Consider the following 6,240-nt stretch of genomic DNA (forward strand, 5'->3'; position numbering starts at 1 on the left):
CACTTGTCCAGTTGAGGTAGAAAAGCATAATTATTAGTTTCAAAATAAACACTCTTGAGACCTCTAATACAGAACTGAATTTAAAACAACACAAAAATGGCTTTTTAATTTTTTTTTTTTTTTTTTTTTGGCAACAGGTTTGCCACCAGAACACAGGTATTGTGAAAACCATCCCTAAAAGCCACAATGGAAGAGGAATAAAATTCATATCAACATTGTTGTAATTGGACACGAGGTTCAGGCCAGTACGCCACTACCAGCCATCTGATCTATAAATGTAGTGGCATGGACAAAAGAACCACTGAAAACTTCAAGAAGGAGGCTGCTAAGATGGGAAAGCGCTCCTTCGAGGACTCCTGAGTCTTGGATGAACTGAAAGCTGAGCCTGAGTATGATGTCACCGTTGATATCCCCCCCTGGAAATCTGGGACCATCAGATACCGCTATCATCGATGCCCCAGGACACAAAGACTTTATCAAAAACATGATTACAGGCACTTCTCAGGCTGGCTGTGCTGTCCTGAGTGTTGCTGCTCTCATACATGTCACAGTAAATGAATTTGAAGCTGGCATCTCTAAGAATGGGCAGACCCATGAGCATGCCCTTCTGGCTTCCACAATGAGTGTGAAAGAGCTAATTGTTGGTGTTAGCGAAATGGATTCCACTGAGCCACTCTACAGCCAGAAGAAATATAACGAAATTGCTAAGGAAGTCAGCACTTACAGTAATGGGCTACAAATCTGCTGCAGTAGCGTTTGTGCCAATTTCTGGTTGGAATGAAGACAAAATGCCGGAGCCAAGTGTTCACATTCCTGGGTTCTCTGGGTGAAAAGTCACCTGAAAAGATGGCAATGCCAGTGGAACCACAACTGATAAGTTGCATCTGCCTTTCCAGGATTTCCACAACATCGGTGGTATTGGTAATGTTTCTTTGGGCTGAGTGGAGACTGGTGTTCTCAAACCCAGCATGGTGTCACCTTTGTGCTAGTCAATGTAACAACTGAAATAAAGCCTGTTGAAATGCACCATGAAGCTCTGAGTGAAGCTCTTCCTGGGGACAGTGTGGGCTTCAATGTCAAGAATGTGTCTGTCAAAGATGTCTGTTGTGGTAATGTGGTTGGTGACAGCAAAACGGACCCACCAATGGAAGCACCTGGCTTCACTGCTCAGTTGATTGTCCTGAACCATCCACGCCAAATCCCCGCTGGCAGTGCCCGTGTACTGGATTGGCACACAGCTCACATTGCTTGCAAGTTTACTGAGCAAAAGGAAAAGATTGATTGCCATTCTAGTAAGAAGCTGGAAAATGGTCCTAAATTCTTGAACTCTGGCGATGCTCCATTTGTTGATGTGGTTCCTGACAAGCCATTTATTTTGAGTGCTCCTCTGACTATCCTCCTCTGGGTCCTTTTGCTATTGGTAATGCTATGGGTGTCATCAAAGCAGTGGACAAGAAGGCGGCTGGGAGCTGGTAAGGTCACCAAGTCCCTCAAGAAAGCTCAGGAAGCTAAATGAATAGTATCCCTAATTCCTGCCATCCCAGTCTTAATCAATTATGGAAGAATGATCTCAACACTGTTTCAACTGGCCATTTAAATTTAATAGTTAAAGACTGGTTAATGATAATAATGCATCATAAAATCTTTAAAAGAAAAGGAGAATGTTTTGTGGGCCTTTTTTGTTTATTTTTTTGTTTTCTGTTTTTGCATGTGGTGGTTTTATTAGTTTATTTTTTTAATCAGTGATTTTTAATGAAAACAACTTGACCAAATATTTGTCAGAGAATTTGAGACCCAGCAAAACAAAGCTTAATGAGAAAATATATTTTAAAAACATTTGTAAAATGAAAATAAAATTCTTCATTAAACCTAAGCCATAAAAATAAACATTTTATCCTGAGCCTTTGGATCTTCATTTCTGAAAGCCCCATATCATGTAAAACTTACATTAAATAAATTTGTTATGCCTTTTTCTTGTTAATCTTTCTTGCATATGGGTGAGAAAAATATATTACTTTTTCTCCTCCATAAGCTCAAAATACTTATTATATATTGAGACACAGCAGCAAATATTTGTGGATCAGTGCAAGTCTCTGGAACCAAGTCTTTTGGAAAGCGTAGTTGATCAAAGTATTTTTATTTGGCCAGTGTCAGAAGATAGCTTTAAAATAATATAACTAGTTTTCAAATATGTGCTATAAATTAGCTCCAAATAAATATAAATTTCGAAACTAATTTAGGTTTCTAATTGTTGTCCTCCTAGACGGCGTCTACCTAGAGAAATAAAACAAAATAAACTGTTTTTACTGGCTCGGCTCTCATCTTCAGAACTTTTATCCCCAGTGACACTTCTAGCTCCTGCTCCAGTGTCTCTGGAACACTCATGAAATCTCAGAAGACGTCTCATATAGTGGCCTTCGACGACATTGATAGTATGCACCTATCTGACTCTGAGGATGGCTACAAGGATCTCAGTCACTTTTTGCAAAGGCTCCAGGCCTGTCCTGAGGGGAAATGCCTCTCCCAAAGTGGTAGTCTTTGCTCTTTGCTTGAATTGCAGAGGATGAATAGAAGAAAATGGTCTAGATATTCTGAGTGATTTGCATTATGATAACCTCAAGATTATCTTTACATCTGTCTGTGGGTCAAGTGGCATTAATCTCTCTTAAAATAAAAATTTTCCCAAGAAAAGCTTAGTCCTTCCTGTAATAGAGCTAAAGAAACTTTCTAGATATGACAAATTATACATACTTTTTCAGCTCTAGTTCTATATTTGATCTGGAACCTCTTGATGTACTAATATAGGTAAAAGAGTAAAAATAAAGGTTATTGGAATTTTTCTCTTTTGTTTAGAACACATGTTCTTTTTTAATTTAACTTTTAAGTTCAGGGGTACATGTGCAGGTTTGTTACACAGGTAAACGAGTGTCATAGGGGTTTGTTACACAGATTATTGTATCATCCAGGTATTAGGCCTAGTACTCATTAGTAAGTTTTCCTGATCCTCTCCCTCCTCCCCACCTCCAACTTCCAGTAAGCCCCAGTGTGTGTTGTTCCCCTCGATGTGTCCATGTGTTATAATTTCAGTCCCACTTGTAAGTGAGAACATGTGGTATCTGGCTTTCTGTTCCTGTGTTAGATTGCTAAGGATAATGTCCTTCAGATCCATCCATGTTCCTGCAAAGAATATGATCTTGTATTCCACAGTATATACATATCACATTTTCTTTATCCAGACTATCATTGATGGGCATTTAGGTTGATTGGCTATAAGAATTTTTCTATATGTGCTATTATTTTCCTAATAGAAATATTTATATTTAACATGTGCAAAAAACTATATAAACAGACAGCAAATAAGGAAGCCTGTTTTACTCTAGAAGTTTCTGACTTACCAACACATAATACCAAAATATATACCATTTTTTCCAGAGCAGTAGAGCAACAATCATTCAAGATTTAAAGATTGCCTTTACAAAGCTTCTTATAAATCATAAATTAATTTTCTAAATAAAAAATTTCTCCATTATTATTTTTTCCGTTATCAACTGCTAAGCACTCATCTCTTCAAGAGAGACACGTTCCTTTTGTCCTACATCTACCTATATCATTTACACTTCTTAGGGTATATTTACACAATGACCTCAACCTCACTCGGATTCCAGCGGCACACTACTTTAATTTTTGTTTCATGTCATCTCTGTTGGACATATATTTAAGATGACTAGTGGTGTGAAAAAGCACTTAGGTTCTTCCTATCTGTGAAATTCTGTGTTCCATGACCAGAGATAAATCACCTACGGACAAGGAAGACTTTTTATGTTGTTCTTCTTGGGCCTATTTAGCTTCAAGCATTTACTGAATCATATGCTGTGGGGTTAAACTCTTTTCTAGAAAATCCAATAACTTGGGGATATAAAATAATAAAAGTTCATATATAAGTAAAATAATTGGAAGCATTGTATCACAGTAAGAAAAAAAAGAGCATGACTCACTGAGAATAATGGGCAGTGTAAGTCATATTAAATATTCCTAAACAATTAGGATGATAGAATAGAGAATATTTTCATTTCAAAGGACTAATCTCTCAAACACATTTTTTTAATGAATAAACTTTTTAAAAATGTTTTATTTTGAAGTATTATGGGAAATGAGTATTATTTTTTGTCTCCTTTGCATTTTTTTAAGTTATACATTAAGTTCTGGGTTGATTTTTGTCAGTAATTACTTGCTTGAGAATAGTTTCTTATTATTAAATGTTAAGGTTAGGTTAGCTCTCTTTGTGCATATGGAAATGTAGAGGCTTAACAGTGTTTCATTTTCCACATTGTAGGTCCCCTTATTGTTATTAAAGTTTCAGCTGTCGCTTTAGCAGTACTATTCTTTGAATGTGGATCAACTGTTTGGAAAGAAGAGATAAAAGTCCACTTTTTACTATATTAAAACATAAGTCTCAAAAGATGGAGTGGACATACTTTACCCTATTCCTCTACTAATTACAGGTCAAAACCTCAGACATTATATGTAAAAGAAATATAAGAAGACTCTGAAAGTGGAGACAAGACTCCCTAGGGGGACAAAAGAATGACAGCAGTGCGTTTCCTGAGTTTCTCTTTTATCTCATACACCCTGGATCGGGTGCTAGAGAAACCAGCAACCCAGAAATATTATCAGCTGTAGCAAAGAGATTTTCCCAAGAAAAGCCTGTTCTCTCTAACCAAAAGAGGAGGAAAGAGACCTAGCAAGACAGAAAACTTCAGTTTCAGCCCAACTCCAGTCAAACATTTATGGAAAGAAAGAAAAAACCTGCAGTCTCACCCCAACCCCATCAGCAAAGGCTAGAAGGGAGTTTGAACTCCATCCACTCTCACTGATAGAAACATGGTACACAAATTCCCCTACATGATCGTAACAGAGAAGGCTGAGTAAGAAACCAAGACCTTTATTTCTGTCTCAAGGTAACTCCTGTCACCCCTTCGTAGAGTCAGTGGAGACCATGCAGGCAATCAGTCTCCACGCTGACCCAGCTGTTACAAGACACTCCCTCTTGCCATGTTCGTGTCTGTATTAGACAGGGTTCTCTAGAGGGACAGAACTAATAGGGTAGATAGATAGAAGGGAGTTTATTAAGGAGTATTAACTCACACAATCACAACCTTCCACAATAGGCTGTCTGCAAGCTGAGGAGCAAGGAGGCAAGCTGAGGAACTTGGATTCTGATGTTTGAGGGCAGGAAGCTTCCAGCACAGGAGAAAGATGTAGCCTCCCACATAATGGGAGGCTAAGCTAGTCTCATCTCTCCACATTCTTCTGCCCGCTTTTTATTCTGGCTGTACTGGCAGCTGATTATATGGCACCCACCTGGACTGAGGGTGGGTCTGCCTCTCCCAGTTCACTGGCTCAAAAGTTAATCACCCTCACAGATGCACCCAGGAACAATACTTTGCATCCTTCAACCCAATCAAGTCGACACTCACTATTAACCATCACAGTGTCCAAAGAAAATGAATAGGAAAAATAAAGGAGGTTTATGACCTCAAGCAATAATGAAAACTGCCTCCTTCTGTCTAGTATCAGTAGAGGTCATGTGGGACCAAGTAACAAGGTACCTCTCCTCCTCGGAGATAGGCTGATGCCATCAGAGACCTAGTGGGAATCTAAACTCCCATCCCTGCTGATCAGTAACAGAGTACACCTTCTGCTTTGGGTATCAACGAAGGCTACCTTCACCTGGCAGTAATGAGGTAGCATATCTGCCAGAGTGGTACCAGAGGAGTCCTGCTGCAATGGAAGATTTAAATAAGATCTGGATTCTCATAGCCTAATACTCAATCTGTCCAGAATACAGTAGAAATGTACTTATTATGCCAAGAACCAGGACAATCAATTTGAATGGGAAAAGACAATCACAGCCCAACTGAACAGAATCTCAGGGATATGTGAACCTGTAGCAAAGGATCAAACATCTGTATCATTTGAGTCCCATGAGAATATAAAGATGGTGATACTAAAACAGTACTTAAAAGAATGTCTGCAAATTTACCAATTTTGGCAAAAGATACAAATTACATATACAAGAAGCTTAGTGTAAGCATAATAGAACTTGTGTCCCATTTCCTTGCTGTCAAATCTTTCATTACTTCTTCATTCATGCAAGGAAGGAGGTGGAGGAGGATGAAGAGGAGGAGGAGGAAGGGGGGAGGAGGAAGAGGAGGAGGAGGAAGAGGGGGAGAGGAGGAG

At 38.8% G+C, this 6,240-nt stretch overlaps 1 pseudogene; it reads left to right on the forward strand.

The window, feature by feature from the left end:
- Window positions 1-330: 330 nt before the first annotated feature.
- Window positions 331-1,516, forward strand: LOC108283232 (annotated as a pseudogene).
- Window positions 1,517-6,240: the final 4,724 nt, after the last annotated feature.

The sequence above is a fragment of the Cebus imitator genome, unplaced genomic scaffold (assembly GCF_001604975.1).
Source record: "Cebus imitator isolate Cc_AM_T3 unplaced genomic scaffold, Cebus_imitator-1.0 Scaffold257, whole genome shotgun sequence".
Lineage (NCBI taxonomy): Eukaryota > Metazoa > Chordata > Mammalia > Primates > Cebidae > Cebus > Cebus imitator.